This window comes from Sinohyriopsis cumingii, unplaced genomic scaffold, assembly GCF_028554795.1.
Source record: "Sinohyriopsis cumingii isolate HCF-2022 unplaced genomic scaffold, ASM2855479v2 utg000349l, whole genome shotgun sequence".
NCBI classification, from domain to species: domain Eukaryota; kingdom Metazoa; phylum Mollusca; class Bivalvia; order Unionida; family Unionidae; genus Sinohyriopsis; species Sinohyriopsis cumingii.
Window position 1 is genome coordinate 262,313 of NW_028315889.1, and position 17,059 is coordinate 279,371.

General features: G+C 34.9%; 1 protein-coding gene across 3 annotated transcripts in view; it reads left to right on the top strand.

The window, feature by feature from the left end:
* The window catches only part of LOC149774295 (P-selectin-like), a 144,434-nt gene that overhangs the window by 74,063 nt on the left and 53,312 nt on the right, over positions 1 to 17,059 (top strand). The gene's annotated exons all lie outside the window — the stretch shown is intronic.

Sequence of the window (17,059 nt, forward strand, 5' to 3'; positions counted from 1 at the left end):
CATTATTGATATTTGGACATTTATTTTGTGGTGTAGGGTCAGAATCGTTTGTCTATCGAAAAGTTGACATTGGCCAACACATTGCTTTGTCGGCATAGGGTAGACACCCACTACCCAAGCCCAGCAAACTTAAACGACCTTACATACAGTCATACGTACATTAAAGCCATAGGAAAATGATTTATCTTCTTAGAATTAATCCGCTGACAGACGACACGAAATTATACAGCGTGGATTAAATTTGATATGGTACTCGCCATGTGCATTGCTAGTAACATGACTACACAAATCTCGCGTTAGTGGATATGTACATTATATTCCAAATTATTTCTCCACGTTTTAAATAATGTTCATAGTCTTTCCAGGTGTACGTAGTCGTATGCAGAAGAAAACTATTCGAATTTTGACCTGCACTGTCTACAAATTAGAAACATTTTTTTTCAGTATACCAATTTATATGTTGGCACTTCGTCCAAACATTAATGACTTTCTCAAACACACACACAATATCTCTTTCTCTCTCTCTCTCTCTCTCTCTCTCTCTCTCTCTCATATATGCTCATATAAAGCAAGCTAAGTAAACAGATGTCTCGATATAAACAAGGTAAGAAATTCCAGTGAAACTATTGACATGTGGGACAAAATATCTACATTTTCAAGATTAACATATCGTTCTTATGAGTTGCCTTACTTTACATTTATTTAATAGTTATGTTGATAAAAATTAAAACCTTCTGAACATTAATTTTGGTAATTGCATGCATTGGTTTTATACAGATGAGCGATATGTTTGCACACAGCAAACTATACAACGCAACAAAAACAACAACACAGAACTCGTCAACAATGCACAGGAATGACAAAAACATTCTAATTTCAGGATGAATAAAAACAGAATTTTCAACATGAAATCGGGATTACACATTATACAATTACAATACTTAATACTAATCAGTAATCAGGGTCAAATTTGAATATTATTAAAATCAATTTTCATTTATTCAAATTAAAAACAATATTAAATCAAAATATTTGCATTATTAGTAATTTGAGGGAAATTTACATACACAGAAATGTTGTTACTTTAGTGTGGCAAAAACACATACTATGGGAATATCATATAAAATTCACTTTCTACTGTAGTGTTGTTGATAAAGTAGAGGCAATATCAATGGTAGAAAAGTATAAATAGATCGAAACAGACACGTACATATAGGCCTGTTTGGTAAGGGTTGTTACCGCCCATGACAATAGGCTCCCTTGAAGAGCGCTTTGGTACATTAAAATCAGAAACCGTATGCATGAATTTACAATCCCTATCTCCGGCAAGCAATACTCCCGTTAAGGACGCATCAACTAGCTAGTCGCTAACCCTAAGCTATACTGAGTAAAAAATATCAACTTTTTTATTTTGCAGTTTTAGATATTTCTATTGGCATAGATCGATCTAGAGTGATGAGACACATATAAATTGATATAAAATTTGTAATTATCAGTGATTTTATACGATTGGTATGACTTATTCGCCTACAGTGTACGGGAAACATTTGTACAGAAAGGCATTAGGCGCACGGAAGGACAAATGAAGACGTATTTAGCGAGATACATACATATATTATATACTGTTGGATAACATGAATTCTATGCTTGAAATCTATAGTATTGGCATCGAAATATGTGACGTCATCACAAAACGGCATGGGTAGAGGAATATGGCACGAATGCCTAGATCGATAAAGTCTCTACCCTAAGCGATATTGAGCATAAAAGATACCAACTGTTTTATTTTGCATTTTCACACGTTTGTATTGCCATAGATCAATTTAAGCTGATGAGAAATATATAAATTGATATCAAATTTGTCAAAGTTGGTGGCTGTTTACGATCGATATGACCTATTTTCCTATACGGAAAACGTTTGCATAGGATGGCATTAGGCGCACGGACAGACACATGAAGATGTATTTAATAAGATACATACACATGTTATATACTTTTGGATAGCTTGAATTCTAGCTTGAAAGCTGTAGTATTAGCATCGAAATATGTGGCACTATGGCAACAAGGCAAGGGTAGATGCACATAGCATGGATATGTAGATCGGTAAAGTTGATAACCCAATTCAATATTGAGTATATAATAAAAAACTTTTTATTTTGTATTTTTACACACTTCTATTGACATATATCGATTTAGAGTGATGAGAACCGTATAAATTGATGTCGAAGTCGTCAATTAGGGCAATTAATAAGTCAAAGGACGTAACAACCGTTATCGAACAGGCCTATTGTTCAGTATAAAAATTAGTTTTACTTACCACCAAGAGCAAGTATGAAACCAAGAATGTAGAAACGTATATTCATCTTGCTGTTGCTGACAATATTCTCCATGGGATTAATGCAAAGTTTCCTTTCCGTGTTTCGTCATTTTACAATTCAATAAAACTTAATCAGGAAGATCTTAATAACAACATGTTAACACTTGCTTATCTAACAACTAACTGTGTTTTGGCAAGTTTAGCCACAAACCAGTACTATGTATGCAACTTCTTTAATTTCAGTTTAAAGTGTTATTTATTAGATCTATGGAAAGGTTTGATATTCTTTTACCTGTCAATGAAACAAGAGATTCAGTATTTGATGAGCAATGGCAAATTCTGACACCCTCTGTGACAATGGTGCAATACTTAAAAATGACGGTGCTTTTACTGTTGGATATTTTGTGTGAGACCGAAGTACATGTACTTGGGTCGAAAACGCAGTATCCAACAGTATCAGCACTATAATTTATTTAATTTATACCACATACATTACTATAAAATACATTTTAAAGTGCTGGTATACAGTAATTTGATATACCGGTACTGCAGGTAGATATTAGCATGATTCACCTGTGGCGTATGAATATATATAGGTGTATGGTCTCAGCAGAAGACCGTTACTTTTTTACTGTAGATCATTGATGAATTTTCCCTTATTACTGAAATAAGGACATGACAGAGAAAAATGTTGATAATTACCGTTTTGTAAATGAATAAAACATTTTAAAGAATGTCATCTAATCAAGAAGAACTTCATCCATTCATCCATAGTTTTTAATGTTATTGAGACCGCTACAAATCCTGGTCTTATTATTAATTTCAAACTCCTCAAGTAACTTAGATCTGTGCCTTTATCTTTCTCTAGCCTCAAATACCAACAGCACATAAATTCATATGTCTCTCTGCCTCGATATGAAGTTATCAAACATCGATATCGAGCTTTGGTTCCAAACATAAGTGGGAAAATAAGCATTTATATCGTGGTTTTGTCCCAGAACAAAATAGGTGCAAGTAAATTAATGCTTTAGAATCAATCCGCAGCCACCGCCACCCCCACCCCACCCCACCCACACCTCTCTCTCTCTCTCTCTCTCTCTCTCTCTCTCTCACTGGACCATGTCGCAAAATACGATGAAACACTGTAAAGGAGCGTACGGATTTTTCACCATATGCATGCGACGATGTATATGAACTTAAGATGGTAAACTGAAAGACAAAGAGTGCGAGAGATAGAAAGAGAATAGAGCAGACATATCAATAGAAATGGTAAGTAAAGCATAATGATGATTTAAATGTAACGAAATTGTTAAACCATAATTTGTATTGAAATGTCTTTGAATCTAGAAATCGTGTTTTCATTACTATGTTTTACTTAATCGCGCAAAATGCACATGACGTGACATGAACTTTGAGCACTGCCGTGGTCTAAGAGATCTGCTGCCTGTTCTTCTTAAGTAGCGCCAAACCTACTTAGTCTTACCTTAATCCAAATTTTATCTGACCCATCTCATCCCATTATTGATATTTGGACATTTATTTTGTGGTGTAGGGTCAGAATCGTTTGTCTATCGAAAAGTTGACATTGGCCAACACATTGCTTTGTCGGCATAGGGTAGACACCCACTACCCAAGCCCAGCAAACTTAAACGACCTTACATACAGTCATACGTACATTAAAGCCATAGGAAAATGATTTATCTTCTTAGAATTAATCCGCTGACAGACGACACGAAATTATACAGCGTGGATTAAATTTGATATGGTACTCGCCATGTGCATTGCTAGTAACATGACTACACAAATCTCGCGTTAGTGGATATGTACATTATATTCCAAATTATTTCTCCACGTTTTAAATAATGTTCATAGTCTTTCCAGGTGTACGTAGTCGTATGCAGAAGAAAACTATTCGAATTTTGACCTGCACTGTCTACAAATTAGAAACATTTTTTTTCAGTATACCAATTTATATGTTGGCACTTCGTCCAAACATTAATGACTTTCTCAAACACACACACAATATCTCTTTCTCTCTCTCTCTCTCTCTCTCTCTCTCTCTCTCTCTCTCTCATATATGCTCATATAAAGCAAGCTAAGTAAACAGATGTCTCGATATAAACAAGGTAAGAAATTCCAGTGAAACTATTGACATGTGGGACAAAATATCTACATTTTCAAGATTAACATATCGTTCTTATGAGTTGCCTTACTTTACATTTATTTAATAGTTATGTTGATAAAAATTAAAACCTTCTGAACATTAATTTTGGTAATTGCATGCATTGGTTTTATACAGATGAGCGATATGTTTGCACACAGCAAACTATACAACGCAACAAAAACAACAACACAGAACTCGTCAACAATGCACAGGAATGACAAAAACATTCTAATTTCAGGATGAATAAAAACAGAATTTTCAACATGAAATCGGGATTACACATTATACAATTACAATACTTAATACTAATCAGTAATCAGGGTCAAATTTGAATATTATTAAAATCAATTTTCATTTATTCAAATTAAAAACAATATTAAATCAAAATATTTGCATTATTAGTAATTTGAGGGAAATTTACATACACAGAAATGTTGTTACTTTAGTGTGGCAAAAACACATACTATGGGAATATCATATAAAATTCACTTTCTACTGTAGTGTTGTTGATAAAGTAGAGGCAATATCAATGGTAGAAAAGTATAAATAGATCGAAACAGACACGTACATATAGGCCTGTTTGGTAAGGGTTGTTACCGCCCATGACAATAGGCTCCCTTGAAGAGCGCTTTGGTACATTAAAATCAGAAACCGTATGCATGAATTTACAATCCCTATCTCCGGCAAGCAATACTCCCGTTAAGGACGCATCAACTAGCTAGTCGCTAACCCTAAGCTATACTGAGTAAAAAATATCAACTTTTTTATTTTGCAGTTTTAGATATTTCTATTGGCATAGATCGATCTAGAGTGATGAGACACATATAAATTGATATAAAATTTGTAATTATCAGTGATTTTATACGATTGGTATGACTTATTCGCCTACAGTGTACGGGAAACATTTGTACAGAAAGGCATTAGGCGCACGGAAGGACAAATGAAGACGTATTTAGCGAGATACATACATATATTATATACTGTTGGATAACATGAATTCTATGCTTGAAATCTATAGTATTGGCATCGAAATATGTGACGTCATCACAAAACGGCATGGGTAGAGGAATATGGCACGAATGCCTAGATCGATAAAGTCTCTACCCTAAGCGATATTGAGCATAAAAGATACCAACTGTTTTATTTTGCATTTTCACACGTTTGTATTGCCATAGATCAATTTAAGCTGATGAGAAATATATAAATTGATATCAAATTTGTCAAAGTTGGTGGCTGTTTACGATCGATATGACCTATTTTCCTATACGGAAAACGTTTGCATAGGATGGCATTAAGCGCACGGACAGACACATGAAGATGTATTTAATAAGATACATACACATGTTATATACTTTTGGATAGCTTGAATTCTAGCTTGAAAGCTGTAGTATTAGCATCGAAATATGTGGCACTATGGCAACAAGGCAAGGGTAGATGCACATAGCATGGATATGTAGATCGGTAAAGTTGATAACCCAATTCAATATTGAGTATATAATAAAAAACTTTTTATTTTGTATTTTTACACACTTCTATTGACATATATCGATTTAGAGTGATGAGAACCGTATAAATTGATGTCGAAGTCGTCAATTAGGGCAATTAATAAGTCAAAGGACGTAACAACCGTTATCGAACAGGCCTATTGTTCAGTATAAAAATTAGTTTTACTTACCACCAAGAGCAAGTATGAAACCAAGAATGTAGAAACGTATATTCATCTTGCTGTTGCTGACAATATTCTCCATGGGATTAATGCAAAGTTTCCTTTCCGTGTTTCGTCGTTTTACAATTCAATAAAACTTTACCAGGAAGATCTTAATAACAACATGTCAACACTTGCTTATCTAACAACTAACTGTGTTTTGGCAAGTTTAGCCACAAACCCGTACTATGCAACTTCTTTAATTTCAGTTGAAAGTGTTATTTTTTAGATATATGTAAAGGCTTGATGTTCTGTTACCTGTCAATGAAACAAGAGATTCAGTATTTGATGAGCAATGGCAAATACTGATACCTTCTGTGAGGTAACCAAAACAAACTTGTGTATTATTCTTTGCATAAAGACTGTTTATTATTTGAAGAGTTTATGCATGTGATAAACGACGCTCGTTTTCAAATTCTGTAAACAAGCTTTAGAGTAATATCGAATAACTTGAATATAGAACCACTTTTAATTTCGCCGTCTCCTTCTGTATTACTTCGTAAACGAGATCTTGCCAAGTTCACAAGGAGAGCATTTCTCTCTTCGGATGCCTTGAGTTAGTAAGTTTGTAGTCCCTGATCTGGTACAAGAGGTGCTATTCTATTGATCAATGTTATAGCCTCGAATAATTTCTCAGTCCGTCAGGGTGGGCTTTAATTCTTCTCTTTCTCAATTGGTGGCGAGTCAACGACAATTGCTAAGACTGGCAGAAGAACCGCGTTTTATGTTAAAAATCTTGTAATAAAGAAAATCATCCCTTAATGTATAGATGCGAACATGAAGAAAAATATCCCTTAATGTATAGATGCGGACATGAAGATAAACATCCCTTAATGTATAGATGCGGACATAAAAGAAAAAAATACCTAAATGTATATAGGCGGACATGAAGAAAAACATGACTTAATGTATAAATGCGGACATAAAGATAAACATACCTTAATGTATAGATGCGGACATGAAGAAAACTATCCCTTAATGTATAGATGCGGACATGAAGAAAAATATCCCTTAATGTATATAGGCGGACATGAAGAAAAACATGACTTAATGTATAAATGCGGACATGAAGATAAACATGCCTTAATGTATAGATGCGGACATGAAGATAAACATCCCTTAATGTACAGATGCGGACATGAAAGAAAAAAATACCTAAATGTATATAGGCGGATATGAAGAAAAACATGACTTAATGTATAAATGCGGACATAAAGATAAACATACCTTAATGTATAGATGCGGACATGAAGAAAAATATCCCTTAATGTATAGATGATGACATGAAGAAAAACATCCCTAATTTTAGTATACAGAGAGACTAGAATACGGCTCAGGAGGAATCATGTGGACATACATTACCCTCATTAGAACATCTGCAAATTATTGACAGGGAGAAAATTTAAGAGGATCTGGACATTTTTTTAAATGACATAATAGTCTATGCCATTTTTCAAAAGGACTGCTGTGCAACAGTGAAAGAAACTTATTGTCTCCCGTACTGAGATTCTATAATATAAGACCAAAGGGTGGATACGGTTAAGTTGTGAATGTCATACAAACATACCCACATCAACATACAATAATTTGGCAATGATTGACTAGTATATCTGTTCCTGCGTTATCTTGGTGGCCCCGAAAAGGGCATTTTTTGGGTCTTGTCATATATATGGATGCTACAATGATATATACCGTCTTTAACATACGAATTACAATCCTCAATAAATCAATCAATCTATCCATCTCCCAGCCGAGACCATTTCTCCAACAGTCGGAACCGGTGATTATTGGAGAGGTGACATTGATCAGTTACGGAATATCTCAATCATTCATTGGACAGACATTCTCTACAATACTGCCCTTCTCTATTTCTTGCTGTTTATACCTTTGATACGTGGAGTGTTTGTACAACCTAGAACGTTACCTCAAATACTTGTAGATATGATAATTCAATTTGTATCTTGCTGTCATCACAATTTAAACTTGGAATCTTCAAAGCTGAACTGTACCTTGCTGGAATACACTGCAACTGCCTGAGGGAAGGATTTAATAAGCCTTTCGAGCAGACTCAATTCTTGGACAATGTGTAGAATTGCAAAGGACTTGTAATGACTACAAAGTAGTAATGACAATCCCAAGAGGGAGACTTTCAATAAATGCTGTTATTTTATATCATGCAGAACAGAGTTTTCTCACTATAACGGCTATGCTATATGATGCCATTAGGATTGCTTTCTTTTTTCTTCGTTGTATGGGATTTATGGCTAGAAATTTAGACGACATACACGATAGGATACGTATGAATGCTGTTCAGATTTCGTTGATGAATCACATTTCATAGTCACTTTACGCACATGAAATATCCGTGTCATCAAGGAGTGTCTATTCGCATTTGTTTGAATCCTCATGTGTGTCCTTACTCAACAATGTATTATGGTTATCATACCGGTATACTAAAACTCGATGCTATGGTGCAAGTCCTCACAAGATGGAGTATGAGCCTAATAATACAGGGATCATCTACGTCTGTTCCCTCTAAACGAAATATATTTCCTCTGTTGACACAACGAAAACATCAAATAAATGGAGAAGTAAATAATTTTTCTTTACTGTAATTTTATTACTGTAAATTATATATAAAGGTGTAACAAGATAACAGGGTTAGTGTTGGATTTTAACAAACACTTTTGATAATGACAAAACTACAATATTTGTGAATGATTTAATGAAAAAGATGTTTTGCTTGGTGCTCCAATAAAATTTAAATATTGGATATTTAACAAAATATGCACGAACCTGATAATGTATTGCGATTTAAACGAAATTTAAATTGATATGCAAGAAAAAAAACTGACATAGTAAAAAGATACAATGATTAATGATTCAAAGTGATTCCACACAAACAACGGAAAAAAATTATTCACGTAAATATTGACAATTGCTTCACAAATATTAACATGATATAGTTCACGCAAATAGTGATGTGTGATACATTGCACTCAACTAAAGACATATGATGTGTTTCAGTCGCTTAAAGAAAATTGAATTAATTTTCACTCAGATAGAGTAATATGAGAGTTTTCACTCAAATAGGGAAATATGATATGAAATATTGGGACATATATCTTGTGGAGTCGAACACAAGTCCGTAAAGTCTTCTCAGCCCCAACGCTCTGCCGAATGGTTTAGGAGCCAGCACGAACGGTCTGCCCCTCCTGGTCTGCCTAAAGATCCATAGAATCTCTTGTTCTCTGCAGAGCCTATTGTTCCAGAAGGCTTGGTTCTTCACCACGTATGACCTTTATCTTCTTCCGGTTCAACTCGGCCCCGACAGCAGCACACCTAGTGTAACAACCCAAATTAGCACCTCGGCTAAACAACACCTACAATTACAGAGATGCAGCATAACTATCCATCCGTCCCACCTTCAGCAATACACTCAGGATTCACATCAATCAATCAATCACCAATCAGTCACCAATCAGTAAACTGAAAATATAATATCTGAATCCGTGTGATTCAAATGACACGGTCATGTATAATAGCACGTAATGACGTTATGTACTGTAACTTGAGTTGATTTTTGTACACAAATGACGTTATGTACTGTAACTTGAGTTGATTTTGTATACAAATGACGTTATGTACTGTAAACTTGAGTTGATTTTTGTATACAAGTTATATTATCTGGACTACTGTACATGATGATAATCAGGTTCAGAAGTGAACCTGTGTCTGACGAGAATTTTACAGTACTTAACGTAACACCTTCTCTTCCTTAATAAATACAACATTATTACGAATATAAAAGTTATGTTAAGTTACAAACAGGTAAACTAGGAAACAGACTATAACATTGTATTTTACGACACAAGTCAAAATTACCTAAAATACAAGATAAATGTGACAGCAAAACAATTATATCCTATAATACAAATGGGAAAATAATATTTAATTTGCATCTTTCTACAGCTGGAGATAGCAAATCATTAAATTTGAATTGTGTGTTCCCTCTCAGACTCCATCATAGAGAGGACCCCCTAGTGACGAAATTTTAATGATTTTATGTGTTTTGTTGCCCCTATAGTATATGTACTGCATGTGTTTTCAAATAGAATTTTGATAGATTTATTAATTTGGATTAGTGTTTTGTACAATGTCTTACTCTAGTGCTGATATAGCTCCTTAACCCCTGGCTGGTTTCGGAGCTTTAATTACCTTAGTGATGCTTGACAGGGATTTATCTTGTCCAGTGTATGCTATATGCGTATGCTATATGTACTGTATGCTACTCGTTTAGGGACAGATCCGGTGGCCTAGTGGTTAGATCGTCCGCCTAGGAAACGGGAAGTCTTGGGTTCGAACCCAGGCCGAGTCATACCAACGACTTACAAAAATGGTACTAACAGCTGAATCGCTTGGTGCTCAGCATTAAGGTTAGTGTTAGGACTGGTAGGCCTGGTGCCAGGATAATGTGACTGTGTGGGACATCATGCTACTTGTCTGCGGCATGGGGCCCGGTACTAGACATCACTATAAAACTGTCACACTGCAGACATCGTAGCGATATGACTGAAAATTTTTAAATCTACGTTAACAATCCTAATCACACACACACACACACACACACACACACACACGTTTGTTTTATGGACTGGTTCTATAATCACAATTAGAGTAGTCTTAGTTATGAGGATTCCTATGTGAGAAAATAAATTAATTCCAGCTAGGGAGGTCCGGTATTAGCATATGGCGGTGGAATATGACTCAGTTATTTTGTTTACACGTTTCCGTGACAGAGGCCAATACCTTCATTCCCATGCATTGAGTCCTTATCTAATGTGAAAGTAATATGAGTATCATAGAAGAGGAAAGTAAAAGTTTGTGAACAAAATAATCAAGAGGAGAAAGAAAAAAGAAAATAGTTTTATTCCTGAGTGCGTGTATGTTGCGCATTTTATACTTCGTATTTTTAGTAGATGGTATATGTACTCCCTTGCTTGTGTTTTCGTAATGTTCTATAACTTGACCTTACCTTTGGGGAGATCCGATACGATCCGTACTACCTCGCATGAGCCACGTAGCGTAGGCATCTTACCATCATATGCTCCTTAATCAGTATGGCCAATCCCTGTCCCAGTGTTTTTGTTCTTTTTGTACCTATCGATGTTATCGCTTGTATTAGTTTCTACAAGGTATTCCGTGTGTTTAGTAGTATTTTATTTTTTAATTTAGTATTTGTGTTGCTAGAGAATATCAAAATTACAGTTGCATAAACGATGCAGAGAAATTTGTTTAGGATATACCTCTCGCATCGTGTCTGATTTTGTTTGCATGTCATATAAAATGAATTTATTGTTTTCCTTTATTTGGAATAAGGATATGCAAAAGTTTATAATAGATATAAATGTTTATGTCATAAGAATATAGTTACAAAATTATAGTTTCATAAACTATGCAGAGAAGCTCCTCTAGAAAAAAATTCTATAGTAGAGTTCATACCTACCGCTTCTTGTCTGTTTATGTTTATATATCGCATTTAAAACCAAAATTTAAATTAATTTTAAGGTCTACGTATCATTTCTAAATGTTTTCATAATTTCGTTAATAAATGTTGTTAGTTCAGAGTATATTTTATTATCTATGATGTCATTTGTATATAGTAATTGTTTAGATTCCACTCCCCCGTCTTTATCTCTAATCTTATTCGTGATTCTATACCTGTCTGTAGAAGTTTGGATACATATTAAAATAATTTGATTTTTTGAATCTGTATGGTTGTTACAGTCTGCAGTGTAGTTCTTATTAGGTGCCTGTTGAAGGCCACTTCTCCAGTCACCTATTTGTCACGCAGGTACAGGAACATCCTACTTTGTATGGAGATCGATCATATATATACCTACCCATTTATTCCATATACTCCACCAGTTTAAATTTGGTTGCGTCCATGGCTTTTATCCAATTGATGATATTTATGCCGAGACGACAGGATTCCAATGCTTTAATGATGAAGTCATGCTCAATTCAATCAAAATCTTTATCTTGATCGAATAAAAACATGACACCTTTTTCCCCACTACTAGTTAAAAAATAAATTATTGATCCAATCGATAGTGTGTTATTTTAAAATGTTCTACCTATCCCCCCAGGTTTGGTTTGCATTAATCATTGTATCTAGGCATGGTTTTATTTTGTTGGTGATAATTTTGCTTAGTATATTCTTGTAAGTATTTAGTAGTGTAATCGGTCTTCAGTTTTTAATTTGATTTCTATCTCCCTTCCCCTTATATATTAGTGTAATTATCCCTTCCCTCAGAGATTTTGGCATTTCCCCCTAAAAATGTTTATTATTATATAGCAATTCTCGTACTTCAGTTAATTCGTTTTAAAATTCAATATAAAAGTCAGATGTAATCACTTCTGACCCTGGCGATTTCCCTTTATCCAAACTGTTAATTGCTTTACGAATTTCATTTTCAGTAATAAATTTAACAAACTGTTCTTTATCTTGTTCTGGTATTTTTTGGTAATTAGTTTTTACTATGTAGTCGTTTATAACTCTATATCTAAATTTTGGGTCTTATACATTTCTGCATAGTACTCTTTAATGCCTTTTAAAATATATTTTTGTCTCTGTAGGTTGCATTATTTATCTTTATACACTCTATTTTCTTTTCCCTACCTATTTATAGTTCTATCCTTTTGTAAAGTCCCCTACTCTTTTTATACACTTTATCCAAATTTTCCCGCCCTTATTTGGATACCTTGAGTGGTATTTTGTTCTAATTTGTTCCATTGTTTGAGAAGTTTTTCCTCTTGTTCCGTTATAAGACCATTTTTCCATTGTATTTCACGATATTTCTCATTTACCCAGGGTTTCTGTATTTTCTTAGTTTTACTGTAATATTTTGAAATTTGTTTTATTCCCTTTTTTATAATTTCCCAATTATCCATTATATCCCCATAACATTTTGAAGTGATTTCTTTCAAGCATAGATGAACAATGTCTACATGCTCGTCGCCGAGCATGTGAGCATTGTTCATGTTCCACAGTCCTTGTCCCCATTTGATTGTATTAATGATCGTTAATTCTAGTACCACTGGTTCATGGTCTGATATTTCTTCTGTTAAATTCAACCATTTTGTTACTATATCGACATGTCCTTCTGATATATAAAAAGAGTCGAAACGGCTCCCGTTATTGTGAGCATAACTGTATGTATATTCCCGTTTATTTCCATTATAGTATCTATAACATCTATTAAATTATTTTTCTAAAACAGTATTTATTAATTAATTTAATTTTTTATCAGAATCCAATAGTTCCTCACCTTTATTAGACAATAACCAATTAAAATGCCCTCCTATGATCCATGCTTCATGAGCGAGACGATACATACATACATACATACATCCATATATATATATATATATATATATATATATATATATATATATATATATATATATATATATATATATATATATATATACCTCTCCCTACGGCGAGTTTCCCCCACCCCACCCCACACTAAGTGTTTAGATCTGCTTGAAATGTTTTACGTCAGTAGTCTCAGAAATCTACAAGACAGTTTTCTATGAAATAAACCCATCGGACCAATACCGTATTGTGGCCACAATTCACCAAATTCTTGAAGATTTTCTCGACTGTGAAGGGATTGTTTTCGTCCACTTGCGCTGCATATAGTTTGATTTCGTAAAACATGCTTTACATGCCCTTGCCATTCCTAACCTAAAACTCACACTGTAATTTGACGTCTACATCCGCTTCCTGTGTTACCTGGCGCCGACGACGATGGGATGATAGTATATGGTCTCCTGATCTGGAGGTGACACATCTCTAAGTCTGAGCCTGTGACTAAGTTTCCGCAAGTTTACAAAACTAACTTAATTTAAAAAATTTGCAAACAGAATCACACGCTCAATCTTAACTGGTGGAGATGGCTAAAGATAGTATTGCATATGGTCATCGCATCTTACATTTGTTCAGATTGCATTGCAGCAGCCAAGTTGCTCAATCCTCCATAGTCTTGGAGCGCGATCATAAAATATATCCCGTATTTACAAGAGCTAAATGTACCAAGGTTTATTGCTTGCAAACATTGCTAGAAATCAACATCCCCACGTTCTACAGCGTGCTAAATTTTAAGTTTATTGAAACGCCTGCAGCACTACTGGAAGTCGCGAAAAGAGATAAAACAGAGCAAAGACAGCATTTGGGGAAAATGTTTCTCGTTTCGCCCAAGTACTGCTTTTTTCAAATGGACAAATAATCTCAGGTGTCTCAGGTAAATACATCCAGCTACCTGTAGATGTAGTGGTTCAACGCTCAAAGAGTGAGTAGAAAAGAAACAGCCAAAGCGACTGGACGGGATGTTGAGAAAGCGGGCAGAAAAGGCCTTGACGGCACCGCCGAGCATTATTGTCATCATGAATCGTTAAAACTGAAAACAGTCTGCAGCTTAGTTGGCTGACTGGCGAAGTATATTCTGGCGCCTGTAATAGAGGTTATAGTCGTTATATGTGTCACTCTCCGAACCAATATTAGGGACAGCGCGGAACGGGATGTTTAATTCCATAATTAACTGCTTTGTGACACCGAATAATCATGTTCGCATTCAAGGAATAATATTTAACGAATAATTATGTGCATGGTTATCACATGACCCATTCCTCTGTTTTAGCGTACCTCTGAAGTGACCCTTTCGAGATAAAACAAATCAGAATATTTTCGTTTTTCCTGAGATCAACTTTGCCATAAGAAATTTCATGGAGGTTATATCAACTGCAATTGTAACCGAATACCGCAGGAAAGCTGTACCTATGAGTGTTACCAAGGATACTTAAAGAACCACTCTATCACGTGGCTGACCTACAAGGAAAACAAATTGTGGGATGTTGATACAAATTTACTTTGCATAGAATCAGGTAACATGTGTCATAAATAGTTTTGCTAGTTATCTTCCTTGCATTAATTATATACCCTGTAGATTTGAGGAAGTTTGAAGGTTCCTGCTAACCTGCTAAACGTGCGCTTATGGCTTAGCCTAATAATTCGAGATGAATGTTTAGCATCCATAAATTTAGCAGGGTAACATTTTGTGGACTCGTTTTAAAAGTCGTAAAAAGTGACTGTGTACCTTATTGTCTTGTCTTTCCAAAAAGGAAGCATATTAAAGTAACGGTAAGAGTCTAGTCAACAGGAGAACACTTTTCGTCTTATACAGACATTATTGAAAGCCTTGACTGAATATGTAGATCTTAACATAACATGATAGTTATAGGAAGAAAAGAAAGATTAAACTACATTTAATGAACTAGTTGAAAGCAGCATAGTTGCTTATTTATTCAGAACCGTATAAGATGGAATAGATTTTTGTGAGATACCAAAAAAGCACAGAAAAGATTTATATGTGGGAACAAACTTTCTGTCCTCAAATATTTATTTTCGGAGGCGCAAAATATTAAGGTATTATGTGCACCCTATAGCTTTTCGCTTGTAATGGTGGAACTTTAGTCTGTGAAACATCACTTTTAGCATTAAGAAACATCAACGGCAGTGTCTTATTTATTTATTTATTTATTTACACATAATTTCTAGATGAAGCGATATATTCTTTAAAGGAAACAACAAATGCTGTTCCGAGAAATGAATTAAGCGTTGTGGGGATCGCTCTTGGATGCGTCATAGCCACCATGCTTGTCACAGTCTCCATAGGTTTAATTATCCAGGGTTAAGAATATAGTTCTAATCATACTGTAACCATCATCATCATCATTATTTGTTTCATCGTCGATATCATCCACTTTATTATCATCATAATGTCACCAGCATCGTCTTCTTAACGGTGGGTGTCATGAATGAAGACAATACTTCAAACAATATGTGTGTGTGTGTGTGTGTGTGTGTGTGTGTGTGTTTGATCAGGATATTTAACGTAGTCATGTCGCTACGATGTCTGCAGTGTGGCAGTTTACAGTGATGTCTAGCACTGGGGCCTCATGCCGCAGACATGTTGCATGATATCCCACCCAATTCACATTATCCTGACACCAAGCCGACCAGTCCTAACACTAACCTCTTAATGCTGAAAACGTAACGAGGCAGTTGTTAGTACCATTTTTTGCAAGTCTTTGGTATGTCTCGGCCGGGGTTCAAACCCACAACCTTTCTCTTCCGTGGCGGACGCTTAAAAAAATAATATATTATAGAAATAATGACAATCATCTTATGCTACATCCTTTTTGCAGCATAGCTCTTCTTCTTATTATTATTATTATTATTATTCGTATTATTATATTATTATTATTACTAGTGTTGTTGTTATTTTTATATCATCTCAGAACAGGAATGTTCAGAATATAAAAACGAATATCGCATTTATCAGTAGAAAGATAGAAGATAATCCGATGCTAGCAAGAGAAAATGAGACAAATAGAAAAATATTTTTCAGTTAATGTAGTATAAAGTTTTCTTTATTTGTGGGTCCAGTTTACGAACATAACACAGAAGAAGATTGTTTGGACATGTAACCACTAGGTGCATGGGGCCAGCATGATATTCTGAACGGTACGTTACCAGCATTGAACAGAATCATAATTCAAACGATACCGGTGTGGTAGCACCCGACGAACCTAATGTGCCTTCGTTCGATTCAAGGATCGACATTATATCCAGCAAATAGTCTGGACCTACCCCGTCGTACCTATCAGACTCAAGTCACATCCAAAGAATACCCACCTACAAATGAACAAACAGTTGCGAATCCTTCTGGAATCAACTTATATATATCAATTACCGTGTTCTGTGGGCAGCAACACTAACGATACAAGAAAAGTGTTGCTTGAAAGG